This window comes from Carcharhinus amblyrhynchos, chromosome 6 (assembly GCF_965287045.1).
Source record: "Carcharhinus amblyrhynchos chromosome 6, sCarAmb.v2.hapA, whole genome shotgun sequence".
NCBI classification, from domain to species: Eukaryota; Metazoa; Chordata; class Chondrichthyes; order Carcharhiniformes; family Carcharhinidae; genus Carcharhinus; species Carcharhinus amblyrhynchos.
Genome location: NC_137329.1, coordinates 96,550,732 through 96,569,622, shown reverse-complemented (window position 1 = coordinate 96,569,622; position 18,891 = coordinate 96,550,732). Strand labels below are relative to the sequence as shown.

The window sequence follows — 18,891 nt, the reverse complement described above, 5'->3', positions numbered from 1 at the left end:
TGATTCTGCTTTAATGTCTCATTTAGATCATCTTTTACTTCTTTATTTGTTATCCCCTTCTGCCTTTTGAGATTTAATCCTCTGACTTTCCTTTCCCCTTTCCATTTGACCTTCCCCACTCATTCCCATGCATCCCACCTGACATTTCTCTGCCTCTGTATTTGCTTAAAAACTGCTACACCTTGTTATGGTTCAGACCAGAAACTCCAAAGTGTTTCATGAAGCCCCCCTGAATCGTAAATTTTGCATTTTGAATTTGGCTAAGAGAAGCATGAGATGTTTCACTTCAGATGTGGTTCAAAAGACCCATTAGGGAGCTTTTATCAAACAGTTTATTTAAAAATGTAGTTAACAAGTATAGTAAGAAAATTAGCAAGAACTTTTATCAATTACATAAAAGAAACAAAACAATCACTCTAATATATAACTCTTAATGAATATCACTAATGTATTCCAATTAAAACCAAAACCCATAGACAACAAAAACCCTTTTCACAGGTTTAACAAAGCGCAGACTAATGCTCACTTGATACTGGGATTGAGCCTCCTGGGTTGAATGTAGATTTTAAATGATCTTGAAAACTCAGAGCAGTTTGTAGTGGTATCAGTGCCCCAGAACCCCAAAGCACAGATTCTTTACTATAGCCACCAAAACACAGATTCTTTACTGCAGAATGGCAATAAGCTGTGCTTTTAGCTAACTGGTAAAATTTTCAAAATAAAAAAGAGAAAGCAAGTGATTTATTTTCCAGCTTGCTTCTAAACTGTCTCTAACCCTGCAGCCAAAACAAAACTGAAACATGACCTCATACTACCTGACCTACCCAGTTTTTCTCTCCTCCCACATTGACATCATCTAAGGCCGTGATCATGATTTTAAAACAGCATAACCACGAACCTTTTCCAGTCCTATCTAAAGGAAACAGCAGTTAGCACTGCTATCTCACAGTACCAGAGGCCTGGGTCTGCTTCTGGCCTTGGCTGATTGTCTATGTGGAGATTGAACCTTCTGCCTGTGTCTGCATGAGTTTCCTCTGGAAGCTCTGGTTTCCTCCTACCGTCCAAACGTTTGTGGGTTAGATGGATTGGCTATGTTAAATTGCTCTTTAGGGTTCAAAGATTTGTAGGTTGAGTGGATTGATCATTGTAAATGCACAGGATTGCAGGGTTAGGACAGAGAGATGGGAGGGATGCTCTTTCAGAGAGTCAGTGTAGATTCGATGCAGAAAGAGTCCCTCTAGTTCACTGTAGGGTTTCTAACTGACCTGAAACAATAATCGTTTCTCCCTCTACCAATGTTGCCTGACCAATCAAGTATTTAATAAGTGTTGTAGGGATAAGCAAGGGAACAATGGACCAGTGAGTCTCACGTCAATGGTAGCAAAACTATTAGAGAAAATTTTGAAGCAGAGCATCTATCGCCACTTGGAGAGGGAAGGCTTGATTACAGATAGTCAGCATGGCTTCATCAGAAAGAGATCATACCTATCAAATCTGATTGAATTTTTGAGATGATCAGTGTGTATCATAGAACCCCACAGTGCAAAAGGAGGCCATTCGGCCTATCAAGCCTGCACCGACAACAATCCCACCCAGGCCCAACTTTCTAACCCCACATACTTACTCTGCTAATTCCCCTGATGCTAAGGGACAATTTTAGTATGGCCAATCAACCTAATCTGCACATCTTTGGATTCATCTTTGAACTGAGGGAAGAAACCAGAGTGCCCATAGGAAACTCTACAGACATGGGAAGAATGTGCAAACACCACAGACAATGACCCAAGGCCAGAATTGAACCAAGTCCCTGGCACTGTAAGGCAGCAGTATTAACCACTGTGACACCATGCCGCCCATACTCATATACGCACACAGAGCAAATCCTAAAGAACAGAAATGCACAAATAACCAGATAATCTGTTGACTGAGGGATAAATATTGACTAAGACATTATGGATATCCCCCCGCCCACTCTTCTATTAGATAGTACTATAGAATCTTTTCCATCTGCCTGAGAAAGCAGATGGAATCTTGGTTTAGCATCTCATATGAAAGACTGCAGCTCCAGCAGTGTAGCACTCATGAGCACATTGGAGTATCATTCTGCATTTTTGTGCTTAATAATTCTGCAACACATCTCTAGTCATGAATGAGTTAATGTAAAATATTACTTCAATTTGTTAGGACAGAGGAAGCTTGACTGGTAATAGCCTCTCAGCATGATCAACACATGATACTATGTTGTGCTTAGTACAATGGTCTTGTTTACACACGCACCTTTGCAGCAGAGAGCCATCAGAAATTACTTTAATGTGGAGTGCACATATACATATTAAGTGAACTTCAAAAGTCCTTTTGATCTTTAGACACGCTGTTATGAGCTAATAACAAGGCTACAGGTGCTATATCAAAGTGCAGAGAATCGATTGAGTGCAAACCATTTCAAAGAGAACAAAGATTACAAAATACAAGAAATACACAGATATTTATGTATGCCAACACTAGCTACCTTCTGTAAGAAAATCTGAAGGAAATCTATTTTATGTACGCATTTGTGTGTGAGAACATGGGAAATGCATGTGATAAACTATTGAAAAATAAGTTATAATAGCTTATGAGACTTAATAAACAATGAAAAATTGGTTGATCAGCATTAAATATGGTGAAAAAATGTTTGATAAAAATCGGATTCCCCTTTGCAAGCACATAAACAAAAGTATATTGCATGCATTGACCAGGAGACCCAAGGTTTGCTCAAAATTTGCTTTAAACCTCATTATAGTAATTTGATAATACCCATTTTAAGGGTTGCAACCTGCTGGCCTTAAGGTAAGAGGGATGAAAGGAAACTGGGAGGTGGCTGAAATTAGGCCTGCAGCAGGCTTCTGAGAGCAGTGGAACTAGGAGGAGCATTTCCGCTTCTGCTGTTTCCACAAGAACATTCTTTTTTAAAAATTTACATTTTAGTTGCACTGACTGCTTAGGCTGCTATGACTGCTTAAGAACTGCGAGGGGTACTATTTAATTCAGGGATCCTAAAAAGACATTAGGTCCCTTATTTGCATTTGTAAAGGGCCTAACACCTGTTTCATACTGTTGTCACAGGTGCCTGGGCAGCTGCCTTTGCCATAGACATTGGATGTTGCTCCCTGAAACTGGCCCTTGTGACACCCATTTTATAATGATAAAACAGGCATAACCAGATCCAATTTTGGCCCCTAATGTCTTTGTCATCTTAAAGTCATGAGTTTGCTTCTGTTGGCCTTAAATGTTGCACTTACAGTCAACCTCTAACCCTAAAGTGTTCCAACCAGCAGATGACACAGTCACAACTGTGGTAATCAATTAAGTCATTTGGGTCAAGATTACAAAAGAAAGCGGAATTGAAACAAGAAACAACTTAAAGTGAAATCTTTTACATGTCCATTTCCATTTACTTTCCTTTGGTAGCATTTATATTAGTTGTATCATAGATAGAAAACTTGTTTTAAAGCTAAAATTTTGAAATATACATTAATATTTGCAAACAGGTGGTCACAGCCAATCAAATGATAAACACAACAGCTGAATGTATAAAGCACTAATGTGTTCCTTAAATATCAAAATTCCATAAACAGCTGAGACGTCTGTCTTTGTTTAGGAATTCAATGAATTCTGCATCAATTCTATTTGAAAATATGGCTCAGCAGCTTTTTTGGACAGGAGGTGCAGTGCCTACCTCATGAGCAGATGGCTAACAGATTCAAATTCCTGTTGATTGAGTCCTGCGGTTGGTCAGAGTAGATCTTTGGAAGTTCTGAACCTAGCTGCTAAATGGAAGAGAGTGTAGCAGACCTGAGATTTTCAGATGTGCACTGATTTTAAACTCTACACTATCATCATGCAAATGGACAATTCCTAAATCTTTTTTCCTGGTAACTCTTCCTCCTACAATTATTGATGTGATGTTATTGCAACCTTCTAAGATTTCAGATTTGTTTTAATTTTTCAATTGCCAAAATTATTTGAGTTAACATAGTTAAAACTCCAATTTAGAAGTGAACAAATAGCAAATTAAAATTTGCAACTCAGAGAATTGATAAACAGATTGTAACAATGAGGAGAAACAGAAATTCCTCAATTAAGAAACACTTAGGCTGGATGTCTTTTGCGCTGCCACTGCAACCAGCAAGAACGAAGAATTTGGTGCTCAGCCAAATCTCCACTCACAGCAGTGAGATAAGCGAATCCTAGCCATGGGCGAAATCAGAAAATCTGGCCTTAACAAACAGACTACATAAAACCTTCAGAAGGTAGTCTTTTAGATATTGACAAGGCATTTCATTCATTAGCATGGAGACTTCGCCCAAGACACATGACAGTGTGGATTTAAGCAAGTGTGATTTCTTTACTAAAAAGATTACAGAGGTTTTATGGCACATAAATAGGCAATTCAGCTCAAACAGTCCATGCTGGGATTTATGCTGTTTGGGCCTTGTCCCAACTTTTCTCACCTAAATCTACCATGGTAACCATCTATTCCTTTATCTATCATATGCTTGTCTAGATTCCCCTTAAATACATCTATACTATTTGCTTTAACCACTTTGGGTAACAAGTTCCACGTTCTTAATACTCTTTAGATGAAGTTTTTTGAATTCCTTATTGGATTTCTTAGTGATTGACTTACACTGATGGCCTCTAGTTATTCTCTTCCTTACAAGAGGAAACATTCTGTCTGTGTCCACTTTATCAGGACATTTCATGATTTTAAAGGCATTCATTAGATCATTCCTCAATCTTTTTTCAAGATAGATGGGTTCCAGCCTGTCAAAGCTTTCCTGATATGAATACCCATACATTTCTGGTAACATCTTTGTAAATCTTCTCTGCATCCTTTCCATTGCCTATTTTTTTTTATAACATGGTTACCAGAACAGCATGTGATGTGGTCTAACCAATGTTTGATAGTGTAGTATAACATCCCTACTTTTTGATTATACCCCTCTAACAAGAAGACCAAGTACTTGGTTTTCTTCTTTCGTAACGTTACTATCCTGTGATGTAACTTTTAACATTAGGTGTATTCGTACTCCGAGATCCCTTTGCTCCTCAACCTCTCCTGATCTAGTACCTTCCAAGTAAAATGTGACCTCCCTATTCTTCAATCCAAAAGATACTACTTCACATTTACCTTGTTGAACTTCATTTGCCGAGAATTTGTCCATTCTGAACATTTATCAATGTCCTCCTAAAATTTGTTGCTTTCTTCTTCAGTATTGACTAGCCCCCTATAATTTGTTATCTGCAAATTTAGAAATCATGGACTAAATCTTTTGGTCTCTGGATTATCAGACAGGGTGAACAACTGAAGAAGACCTGAAGATGTCCTGATGTGTGGGCAAATTTGGCAATTGCCCCAGAAACTTAAATTTTTGACGAACAATTCCCCTGGTCTCAGACCCTTCATCTCTGAGTTAGAGTTTGGACAGATTATTGGCACTTGCATCGATAGTTATCCTGGAAAATATTCAACAGATTAAATTCCTAGCTTAATATCTGGGTAACTACATAACTGACACCCCCAATTCTCCCAACTACGCTGCCTGACCACTGCCCCCCTCCCACAGCTTCCCAACCAGACCGGATAGTCCCCTGACCCTCCTGAATCTATCCTCCAATCTGATCATACCTCCATTTCTCGATCTAACTTCTCTCCTGACCCCTCAGTCCAGCTACCTTCTAACTACTCCCCACAACTATCCACCCAATGTGACATGCCTAATCTAACCCCCAAGTACACCTTGAGCTCCTGACACCCACTCTAACTGAACTACCCCTGATCTGACTACTCCTCCAGACTTCCCCTGAACACCTAACAAGTCGCCCGATCAAGCTAACTCCCAACCCAAAAAAAAACCTCCCCAACTGCTCTCCCAATTGAACACTACACCCCAATGTAACCACCTCTCCCCACCACCCGAGGACCAACTTATATAATTATCCCTCTCGACCCAGCTACCCATTCATTTGCTTACTCACCTATTCACTTACCCAACTGCCCACTTCACTCAGCCTACCCAACCAGCCCACTTAACCCACTGACGCACCTATCTAGTGACATCAGCTATCCAGCCACCCTAACCATTTATCCTGGCTACCCACTTATCCACCTACATACTTACCCAGCCACTCCATTAAACACCTCACCCACCGACCCATTCACTCACTCATCCATTGACTGAATGTTTAAATTTACCATAAAGAAGCTAGTGTAGTAAAAAGTGTCCTATCTTCCCCTGACTCTACTTTTGTTCCATTGGAGTTCCCCAATGAACTCTGCACTGAGCATTTTTGTGGTCAGAAATTACTGGAAGAAATGCACAACAGTATCGGGTTGAGGGAATTTAGGAATGCAACAGCAATTTGCTTGTCCTTTCTATTGATTAAAAAATTGGGGCCTGTGTATTTGATTCCAAAGTTCAAAAATAAAGGGCAGCATATAGGCACAGTTGTTAGCTCTGCTGCCTCACAACACCAGGGACCCAGATTTGATGCTGGCCTTGGGTGACTTGTGTGGAGTTTGCACTTTCTCCCCATGTTTGCATGGGTTTTCTCTGGGTGCTCAGGTTTCTCCTACATCCAAACATGTGCAAGTTAGGTGGACTGCCATGCTAAATTGTCCCTTAGTGTTGAAAATGTGTAGGTTAGGAAGATTAGTGGGGTTACTGGGATAGGGCAGGGGGGTCAGCCTGGGTAAGATGCTCTGTTGGAGATTTGGGCCAAATGGTCTCCTTTTGCACTGTAGGTATTCTCTGTTATGCTAGAAAAATCATGTGAATAGCAGTGGTCACAGCACTGATCCTTGCAGCACACCACTTTCCACCTTCTGTCACTTTGACTAACTATCCTATAATCCTACTTACTACTTTTTGTCTTGAAGCCAGTCAGCAATCCATTTTGCACTTGTCCCCAACTCCAAAGTACAGAATCATAGAATATTTACAATGTAGGAAGCCATTCGGACCACCAAATGTGTACTGGCTCTCTGAAAGAGCATTCTACCTTATCCCACTCCCTTGCTTTTCCCGTAACCTTGCACAGCCTTATTCATTAGTCTATCGGGGCACCTTATCGAAGGACTTTAGAAAATCCAAATGATATCTACCACATTACCAAAATCTACTCTCTTTGTTACCTCCTCAAAGAATTCAATAAGGAATAAATCATAGAATTATAAAATCCCTACAGTACAGAACAGCTCATTCAGTCCATCGAGTCTGTGCTGACTCTTTGATAGATCATCTTATCCAGATCCAGCCCTGCCCTATCTCTGTAACCCCACATATTTACCTCATTAATCCTCCTAACCTACATATCTTGGGACACGAAAGGGCAATTTAGCAAGGCCAATCCACCTAACCTGCACATCTTTGGACTGTGGGAGGAAACCAGAGCACCTGGCGACAACCTACGCAGACACGGGGAAAATGTACAAACTGCATACAATCATCCAAAGCCAGATTTGAAACTAGGTCCCTAGAGCTATGAGGCAGCACTAACCACTGTGCCACCCTGCTGGTATAAATATATGTTGGTGGGGAGTCAAACAAGATTCCCCCTTTTGTAAAAGTGAACTTAAATTTATTTAAAATTGCCATTTTTTAAAACTTTAAATCAAAACTGGGGTCTGCAATTAAAAAAAAGGTGCCTTGCGAAAGATTTTGATCATTTGAAGTTTTGCATTAGCAACTGATGTTTCAATGCCCAATTGTGCAACAAACCAGTTATTACAATTTTATTTCTTCATTGATATTTTGTCTGGCATTGAACATTAATTACCTCGATGCGACACTGGCATTCATTGGAAATAAGATATTACTTTGGGGCGCATCAGGAAAGGATACAATTCTCTATGCAGCACTAGAATCTGTTTGCTATTCCCTCTAGTGAACCTACAAATCGCAAACAATCCAAATAAGAAACGAAAGATTTTTTTTAAAGCCAGAGTAGGACTTGACTATTGTTAACTATTGTCCATTGATCGAGCGCTAGCAAGGTCATCCGAACAGTGCTAAACGGCGCAGCCAGGATTCATAAAGCTGAACCCTGTGGGTTTCATTTACTGTGCAAATTGTTTTATTATAACCACCCGTTTAAGCAATAAGACACCCAGGTGTGCATGGTTCCGGAATAATACGGAACTATAGCCCAGATAAAAATCAGCACCATTTCTTCACTTTGAGGGCGTGAATGCAGGTCATTTAATTGCTGGCATCACAGACTCTTAATTGGCAGATACTTCATAGAAAATTGGGAGCTTCAGAGATCAATCAGGGACGTACTGTAAAACCTGTCGAAATTAATTCTGCTTTCATACTTTCTAACCTTCTCTACAATAGACTAGGGCCTGACTTACTGTTTGATTTTATTTTGTAGAATCGCGGGTACAGCTTGCAGAACCTCCTCTAGTAGTAGATCTGATTGGTTTTGTTACGCCGAGTGAGCTGTAACTGAGCCAATCAAGATGCGGCACTTTGTGGTGTAAGTCTTCCTGGCAGTTGTTCAGTATAACGCCAAATGCACTCAGCAGTGCTGACACACGCTCGCCATTTGTTGGCTTGCTGCAAGATGGGACATTTAATTTTTTTGACACAGAGCAGCAGTTGTTCCAACTTCAAGTACGTTTTACAGCCTGACTAGTCGGGGCCTTGTGACTGATGTTCTGAATTTCACTACAGAAATTTCTGCCTGACTTTGTGTTTTGCGGGACTTGAACAGCAAACAGAAAAGACAGTTCAAAATTTCTTCTTGCCTTATTTACGGGTTTGAATTTAGTATACTCCATGCAATGCGCCTCTACACAGAGAGAGGGCAATGTTAGCAGTGATAAATGAATATAAGAACATTTCAAGTTTCACACAATACCTGCAAGTGGTTTTTTTGCCTGTTTAACCGTAAATTTCGCACAACTTCCATTTACTTCTCTTTACAATTTATTTGAGTGCTGTCCCACATCACTTTAAGGTTTGGAACTTCCCTGTGAAAGTAGAGGCATTGGTGGGCTATCTTAACTATAGCGTCGGTATGGAGGGACCAGTACAGGTTGTTGATGATCTGGACACCTACAAACTTGAAGCTCTCAACCATTTCCACTTTGTCTTCATTGATATATCATAGAATCCTGGAATCATAGATGGGGCATGTCCTGCACTACACTTTCTGAAGTCAATGATTATCTCCTTTGTTTTGTTGACATTGAGGGAGAGACTATTGTTGTCACAGTAGCTCACCAGATTCTCCATCTCTTTCCTGTACTCCATCTCATTGTTTGAGATCCAGCCTACTATGGTGGTGTCATTAGCAAACTTGAAAATCGAGTTGGAGAGGAATTTGCTCTCACAGTCATAGGTGCATATGGAGTATAGCCTTGAGGCCTGAGGACACAGCCTTGTGGGCACCGGCGTTGAGGATGATTGTAGAGGAGGTGTTGTCACACATCCTTACTGATTGTAGTCTGTGGGTTAGGAAGTCTAGGATCCAGTTGCAGACGGAAGAGCAGAGTCCCAGGCCGTAGAGTTTGGGGATGAGTTTTGTAGGAATAATAGTGCTGAAAGCTGAGCTGTAATCAATAAATAGGAGTCTGACATAGCTTTCTTTGTATTCTGGATGTTCCAGAGTTGAGTGCAAGGCCAGGGAGATGGCATCTGCTGCGGACCTGTAGCAGCAATAGGCAACCTGTATTGGATCCAGGCAATCTGGGAGGCCGGAATTAATTCATGCCATGACTAATGTTTGACCTTGTGCCATGAGACTTCAATCAATGTTGAGGATTCACAGAGCTACTGCGTTTTGACTATGTACCACTGCGCCATGACTTCTGGTGGGTCTGTCCTGTTATGGGATAGGACGTGACGGAAGGCTTGTGGAAGTAGTTTGTATGGATTTAATAAGGTGTTTGACAAGTTCCCACGTGACAGTCTGGTACACAAAGTAAAATCACATGAGATTCAGAGTGGGCTGGCTAGATGGATACTGAATTGCTTTAGTCATAGAAGACAAAGAGTAGTGGTGGAAGGGTGTTTTTCAAGTAATAACATGTTGTCAATCAGCCACATGATTGTTGAAAGAAATTCACTTGTAGCTGCAGCATTTTGAGTATTGAGTACGAAGTATTATTATTCTAATTTATGACAACCAGAAGGCATAAGAGTGTGAAATCCCCACCATGAGATGTATAATCATCTTTTAAAAATATACAGGTACGGAATATTCGACTTATGCTTTCTCAAAAAATCAAAACACGACAGCCCAGGGATTAGAGGTTTATGCTTTTTGCAGCCGAGCATACAGTGAGTGACCTGGATGGCTACTTGAGTATAGGTATAACCCAGGCATACCAATTGTAGATTATATTTCATAATGACTCATTAAAAGCCGCAATTAAATGTTAGCTAATAAAAGGAAATGTACGTCTTTCATCTAGAATGCACTTATGCTTGTCTCTGCCACGTTTGCACAATTCCCTAAAATGTTATAATAAATCAACTGAACCACAGCCAAACACACAGGAAACATACATATCAGCAGCACCAAAGCTTCAAAAACAACTATGAATGATGTATAAAAACATCAATGAGCAGTTAACGAAAGTTATCAAATTTGAACCGACTGTAGGACACCATCTTAAATTCATCATGAGGTGAAAAACTTAGTACTGGAAATATGATTTGTATCATTATAGATGAAAAATGCATAATTTACAAGAGATTATTCAACTTAAATATAATTTAGAATATTTTTAAAATTTTCTTTTTTCTATGTTCCAGTGTTTTCTTTGAAGCTTGTGCGTTGCTGAATTCATGTCACTTGCCATGACTATCATTCTCAGCAATGGGAGTTTCCAGTGTGCAACTCTGCCAACAAATCCCTTTTTTTATGGTTTCCAGAAAGACCAGCTATTCACAAAATGTGCTTGGACTTTGTGTTTGTAAACCCACCCTTCCCTTCACGCTCTCTTGCCAGTGATAGAGAAGGCCTGGCAGCACAAAGTCAGGAAACCAATATCGGAACTTTGAAAGTAAATACAAATTTGATCATTTTTGGATTAAAAACATGAAAACATTCTGCAGTTGTTTATTAAGTGGAGACATATGTTTGTGTACTGTTCCATGCATAAATTTATGTCACTCTTCCTGGCACTTACCTCACTCTCAAAAATACTCCTATGTTTTTTATTGCCAGTATACAGTTCCAATTTTCAGTATCTGCTCATCCTGAAAACCTTCTCATTACCTATAAGCTGATCAGCAATCAAACACACTAGCACTTTGCATCCTCCCTATCATATAGACCATGCCACTGAGCAAAATAATTATGCATTTGCATGGTTCTCAGCTAACCTTTTCTCCAGTGCTACATTCAGAGATTTATTTATTTAACTGTGTTTATCTATCTGCAAAAAAGTATTTAATTTTCCAGTGTCTAACTTAAAAAAAATCTCACCAATTATTTTCTAAATACTTTTACTGTGCACTCCTCCCCAGTCTTGCAAACCACAATAAAGAACCTCCACATCATAATAACCTTCATGAACTCCCTGTGGGGATGCCGCAGGGTATAGATTAGTATATATTCATTAAATTTGACTCATCTAGTAACAAAAATATAAACCACTCTTCTAAATAAGTAATTTCTTGTGTTAATGTGTAATTTTTGGCCTGACCTTGCAAGTATGTCCCAGCAGTGAAGTCTCTCATCCACCATTAGCTCATATCAGAACTTTGCGGGTTTGTGCTCAGAAAATCTAACTTCACTTTGAATATTCTCCAGTTAGCGGTGGCATGGTGGCACAGTGGTTATTGCCAAATATTACACAGATAAAGAGCAAGTCTTCCTCTACCAGCCCCAAGGGTTACAGCTGTTAAGTTTTTCATTTCCTATTTTCCACACCCACCTTGCCATGATATCTTTTAGCAATTACACCAATTATAATGCAGCCACACAGACTAGGAACCAGATTGATAATAACCCATCCAACCCTTTAAATCAGAATACTTAAACTGTCAGTAAAGAGACATTTTATTCACAAAGTAGGAGCTGGATTTCAACTTAGGATTTGGATGTGAATGGTCATTAAATAATCCATTAATTAAAATAAACTTGAATGGATCATTCTACTTCGTAGTATTTACTGTACTTGCTCGTGGTCTGGAAAATTCAATAAAATGCCAGTGACAATATCTCAAATGTCTTGCTAATACTGCTAGACCATTTGATCATGCTCTCGAAGATGCAGCAAAAAAACAGAAAATATTTACCTACAAGGAGGGATGATAAAGGCAGCATGGTGGCACAATGGTTAGCACTGTTGCCTCACAATGCCAGGGAGCCAAGTTCAATTCCAGCCTTGGGGACTGTCTGTGGGGAGTTTGCACATTCTCCCTGTGTCTTCTGGGTGCTCCAGTTTCCTCTCACGCTCCAAAGATGTGCGGGTTAGGTTGATTGGCCATGTTAAATTGTCATTTAGTGTCAGCGGACTGGCAGGGTAAATACATGGGGTTATGGGGATAGAGCGTGGGTGGGATTGTTGTTGGTGCAGGTTCGGTGGGCCAAATGGCTTCCTTCTGCACTGTAGGGACTATATGATACACATACCACTGTTCTGTTTCTACTGTTCCTGATCCCTTCCCAACCAGGTCCCTACCCACACCCTGTGTAGCCCCCAATACCCCTAACTCTGATCTACTGCCCCCCACTCCACTTCAAGATTAAACATGTCCATTACTTACCTCAATTATACCTACCCCACCACCCAAACCCCCCAGCCCCCCAATCTGATCATCGCCCCTTTAAATTGCCACCACAGACTAATATATCTTACAGATACCAAAATATAAAAATAATTACTATTGAAAAATGGAGTTTCTTATCCTTCCAATAAAAAAAGGAATAATGGGAAATGGAATATACAATCATCTCTGTATTTTGTGGTAGTTCAGACAGAGGAACCAGTTCATCTGCACTTCCTCTGCTTTTGTTGATTATACGGATCTGTATAATGAAGTGTGAGATTTTATAGATTGACAGGGGAGTTCTTGTGTTTTTGTGATAGCTCCCTGAACAAAAAGGTATGTTTTGTGGTCATACGATTTATAGCAGCCTTTTTTAGTCTAGTGGAAAGCATATTTTTAAAAATCTAATGAAGGAATAAAGTTATGGATTTCTTTTCATGTTGCATGGACTCAAAATACAGTTTAAAACCTACCTCTTTGATCAAACTTTTGGTCATCTGACATAATATTTTTGTGTGTCTCAGTGTCATTTTTTTTATCATGTTCCCTTGAAGTCCCTTGGGGTGGCACGGTAGCACAGTGGTTAGCATTGCTGCTTCACAGCACCAGGGACCTGGGTTCAATTCCTGGCTTGGGTCACTGTCTGTGTGGAGTTTGCACATTTTCCTCATGTCTGTGTGTGTTTCCTCCGGGTGCTCCAGTTTCCTCCCACAATCTAAAGATATGCGGGTTAGCTTGATTGGCCGTGCTAAAGTTGCCCCTTGGTGTCCTGAGATGCATAGGTTAGAGGGATTAGTGGGTAAATGTGTAGGGATAAGGGGGTAGGGCCTGGGTGGGATTGTGGTCAGTGCAGACTCAATGGATCAGATGGCCTCTTTCTGCACTGTAGGGTTTCTATGATTTAATGAAGTGCCATGGGAGGTTTCATTGCATTAAATGTACAATATAAATCTTAGTTGTTGATACCTGTGAGAATCGGCAATGTCCTGGGAGACTGGTCAGTGCTGCAGTTCCTCTCTTACTCTGTCTGTTGGCGGAAGGTGATGATTTCTTCAGATAGGAAGGAGGTTGCTGACCAATTTCATACAACTCTGCAAAGAAAGCTGAGAGGTGCAAACAGTGTCCCCTTGTAGTCATCTGTGATTTTAAAAAAAGGCTAAAGGGAAGTGGTGACTGATAGCAATGAAAAATTATGGCCCTCTGTTCCAGGAGGCATTAAGTGCCTGGTACACTGCAAGCTGCATAGGTCAGAAACAGCTTCCTCCTGCACTGTTCCAACAGTAAACTAACTCTGGGCCGAAATACCCTGTGGTCTAGATCAGGCCTTCTACAAGTAGTGTCCCTCACCTGCTGTCTTCTAATAAATCCAGCTGCTGACTGTCCTGATTATTCAAGCTGCTTTTGCTCCTCTTTCACCAACTGGTTTCTCCATCTCAAGTAGTGATGCAAAAACCATGATAAACACTGAGTCTAAATATGGATAAGCAAGAGGGGGAAACGTCAGAAAGAAACAAACTAACTCAGAACTATCTTGGAAATGCACTACTCACAACGACAGAAATCTTAATGTCCTGTGTGCATGCAGGAGGTGTCTGTTTAAATTCAACCTCAACTCAGTTTGTGAAACCAATGTTGCTGGTTGCTGGGCAGGAATTCTGACCCCATTGAAACCCAAATTACATAATCAGACCCTCTAGTTGATCTAATTCCTCAGGGAATTAGATCTGCTTCTGGTATATTCTGATCCATGTCAGCTCTGGGGTTAAGATTGTGGTCACCAGATTTCTGGTAAGAATGGGGCAGCACATTTTAGCTGCTCACATATCCCATTCCAACAATACGTTGAATTAAAATCATGGTCATATATTTACATTGTAAGAAGAAAGTTTATCTACAGAATAACATTGAACGTTTTGAATGAGATCATTGTATTGGAAAATAATCCAAATCATAAATTAATTCAAATGATTAAATTTTTACTGCTCATCCACACAGTCTCATCTCAGTTGCTTAGATCCACAAAATATTCAAGGATAACCCTTTTCACATCTGGGGATTTTTGACAATTCTTTTCATGTTGGGAAGGATTTGGTAATCAGTTGTGTTTAATATTATGTTTCAAATAAAGTAAATTTTACAGGTTTAAATATAAAGCCAAGTTGCAGGCATCAAAGATGTATATTACTGCCAGACGAATCCATTTGTGGAATGTCGCAACACATTCCAAACACTCCTTTTCTTTTTCACTAGCAGCACTTTTCTCACATGCTACTTTCACTACTCCTTCCTCATACCACATCACACAAACTTAATTTTACATTCAGCATTTCACTATCCAATTCCCTCTTGATTCTTCTACATCTCTACAAATTCATTACAAGCCCCATATATCTACCTCCACTCACCTCAACACACAGTAGAGATAGTTTTGACTTTAGTAACATAATGTAAAAAAGGCTATTGCTGAACAGCTATGCTATCAATCTCTCCCATCTTTTTGAAAAATAATTTTATTCATAAAATATCCAAAAGAAACATTACAAAACATTTCAAATTGTCATAACAAGGAAGTGCAATAATATTCATATTTTCTACACAGATCATGGTGCACTCTGAGGTGCTTCAGTACAATAAGGAGAGCGTTACAAACATTTCAAAATCATCATTGCAGGAATGATCTATGTAGTTCATGTTGCACTCGAGGTACTTCAACACAGTTGCATTTACTATATATAGCAAAAAACAAACTTACATTTTGAGGGGTTCCTACATGACTACTAGTCACTCGCTGTGGTATAACACTGGCTTTAAACATTGGCTTTTTCCCATAGCACCTTGGCGGCAGCTATCCTAAGCTTGAGTGCATCTGTCAGCACATAGTTATGGATCTTGGAACGTACCAGTCTACAATATTTGGGTAAGGACAACTCTTTGCGCTGGAAGATCAACAAGTTTTGGACAGCCAAAGAGCATCTTTCACCGAGTTGATGATCCTCCAGCAGTGGTTGATGTTTGCCTCGGTGAGAATCCCTGGGAACAGCCCATAGAGCACAGAATCATGCGTCATGGAGCTGCTCTGAATGAAACTCAACAAATACCACTCTGTCTCTCCAGACCTTCTTTGCAAAGACACATTCCCCAAGGAGGTGTGCAACCATCCCTACCTGCATAGCAGCCAGTTTGTGGGCAGCGTGTGGTGGCACAGAGAGTTTGATTTTCATCACCAACCAAGCTAGGTCTTGGTGATTGTTTGAACATGCTGTGATTCTGCCAAATTACTTCAACCTTTCCAAGTTAAACGGCATGGTCCAACTACCTGGAGCATTCCAGAGTAACATGGCTAGACCCAACCTTCACAACAACAGGGGCAGGTAAAACCTCAGCACATGATGTTTATATATCAAGAATCTATGCACAGCTTAATTCAGCCATACACAAAGGTGGCCATCAGGGTGGGGTGATGTTGGGTACATCGCCCTCTTCTTTCCAGTGCATTGTACACGGTGTTCCTGCAGACATGATTCATAATTGATCTCCGGGTGAAATAGAACATGACTCAGGTGACTGCTGTGGCACAGCACAAGGGTATGGACCATACCTGTGTTGTGTACAGCACCACGGAGAGCACCTCACACCTGATGACCAGGTTCTCTGTCACTTTTTAAAATTTCTATTGAAGGTATTGCTTCCAGAGCTTACAGACACTGAAGTCTTTGCTGGTTGATCTGATAATGGGCAAAGTATTGGTTAAAATGCAGGGGGGGGGGCCGCGAGACATCATTTAACTTTTTAATTGAAATCCTGAATGCCCAGCAGGCACCTAATACACAGTATTATATATACAAGCAGTTGCATGATTGTTTTAAGAGCCAATTACATGATTTGATGGTGGTATCATTAGGGTATTGGCTGCTATTTTAGTTTCAGTTTCTGCTAAGTGCTGAGAACATCTCTTTCAATAAACCTGTTGTGTGTTACTTTGAATCTGTGTGTGCAGACCACGTATTTTGTTTAAAACTCAGATCTCCTAACGTAGTTAGGACATTACAAAAGGAAAATTAGCAACAAGTCAGGGTTTTGTTTCAATGAGAATACCCGATCCTCTACACTGGTAGAGAATCCCACCCTCCCACCTCCTCTAACCTAATTATAAGTGTGGGGGAAGTTTTTTTTTAATATATTTTCATTTTTCTGCTGGTAATTGTTTCAGGGATGGCAGTTCAGGCAGTAAGCTGCATCTCCTGTGGGATGTATGTGGTGAGGGACTCTAGTAGTGTTTCAGGTGATTTTACTTGTAGGAAGTGTGTTAGATTGCAGCTTCTGGAGGAGCGTGTAAAGGAGCAGAGGTGGAATTAGAGGAACTCCGCATAATTCGGGAGGCGGAGGAGGACATTTATAGGAGTTATAAGAAGATAGTCACTCCTAGAAATGAGTCTTGGGTCACTGCCAGGAAGAGGGGAAAGAAGCAATTGGGGGGACAATCCCCTGGGGCTGTTCCCCTCCAAAATAGGTTTTCGGTCCTGGAGGCTACAGTTGAGGAGGAATCAACTGGGGATAACCGAAGGGAGCAGGTCTCTGGGGGTGAGCCTAGTGTGAAAGCTCAGGTGGTTAGGGGATGTAAAAGATTGGGCTTCGTGATTGGGGACTCTACAGTTAGGGGACGGATAGGAGAGTCGGAAGTAATGGTAGGGACTCGGGGCTGGTGTGTTGCCTACCAGGGGCTGGGGTCCGGGATGTATCGGAAAGGGTATTCAGGACTCTTAGGGGAGAGGGAGATCAACCCCAAGTTATAGTTCATGTGGGGACGCATGACATAGGGAGGTTAAGGGAAGGGGATATTAAGCAGAGATTTATGGAGTTGGGGTGGAAACTAAAGGCCAAGTCTGATAGAGTGGTTATCTCCGGACTCTTGCCTGTGCCACGGGATAGTTTAGAGAGGAATAGAGAGAGGGAAAGTTTGAACTCGTGGCTGAGGGGATGGTGCAGGAGGGAGGGGTTCAGGTACTTGAGCAATTGGGGCTCATTCTGGGGAAGGTGGGACCTCTATAAGAGTGATGGTCTACACCTGAATCAGAGGGGAACCAATATCCTGGGGGGTAAATTTGCTAAGGCTATGCAGGGAGGTTTAAACTGATTCGGAGGGGGGGTGGGATCCTGAGTAGAGGGGGTGAAAGTGAGGGGGGCATAGATGGGGACTGCAATGCATGGCATCGTGGGGCTGGGGCGGAGCAGGGTTTGAAATGCGTAAACTTTAATGCAAGGAGTATTCGCAATAAAGTGGATGAACTTGCAGCATGGATCAGTGCCTGGGACTTTGATGTTGTGGCCATTTCAGAGACATGGATAGAGCAGGGTCAGGAATGGTTGTTGCAGGTCCCGGGGTTCAAATGCTTTAGTCGGAGTAGAGAAGGAGGTAGAAGGGGGGGAGGGGTAGCATTATTGGTCAAGGACTGTATCACAGTGTCAGAGAGGAAGTTTGATGAGGACTTGTCTGTTGAGGTAGTATGGGCGGAGATTAGAAATAGGAGAGGAGAGGTCACCCTGTTGGGAGTCTTTTATAGACCTCCTAAAAGTTCTAGAGAGGTTGAGGAAAGGATTGCGGAGACGATCCTGGTTAGGAGTGAAAGTAATAGGGTAATTGTTATGGGGGACTTTAACTTTACTAATATTGATTGGAATTGCTATAGCTCTAGCTCGTTAGAGGGGTCAGTTTTTGTACAAAGCGTGCAGGAGGGTTTTTTGAGTCAGTATGTAGATAAGCCAACTAGAGGTGACGCTATATTGGATTTGGTGCTGGGAAATGAGCCAGACCAGGTGCTAGACTTGGAAGTTGGTGTGCATTTTGGTGATAGTGACCACAATTCGGTTACGTTCACCTTAGTGATGGAAAGGGATAGGCATGAACCTCGGGCCAGTAGTTTTAGCTGGGGGAAGGGTAATTATGAGGCCATTAGGAGAGAATTAGGAAGCATAGGTTGGACTAGGAGATTACAGGGACTGGGAACGTCCGAAATGTGGAGTTTTTTCAAGGAGCAGCTACTGCGAGTCCGTGATAGGTATGTCCCTGTCAGGCAAGGAGGAATTGGTAGGGCTAGGGAACCGTGGTGCACTAAAAAAG

The 18,891-nt window shown here is 41.1% G+C and overlaps 1 long non-coding RNA gene across 1 annotated transcript in view; it reads right to left on the bottom strand.

Annotated features, from left to right (window-relative positions):
* Positions 1–18,891, bottom strand: part of LOC145344146 (uncharacterized) — a 132,376-nt gene that overhangs the window by 24,069 nt on the left and 89,416 nt on the right. The gene's annotated exons all lie outside the window — the stretch shown is intronic.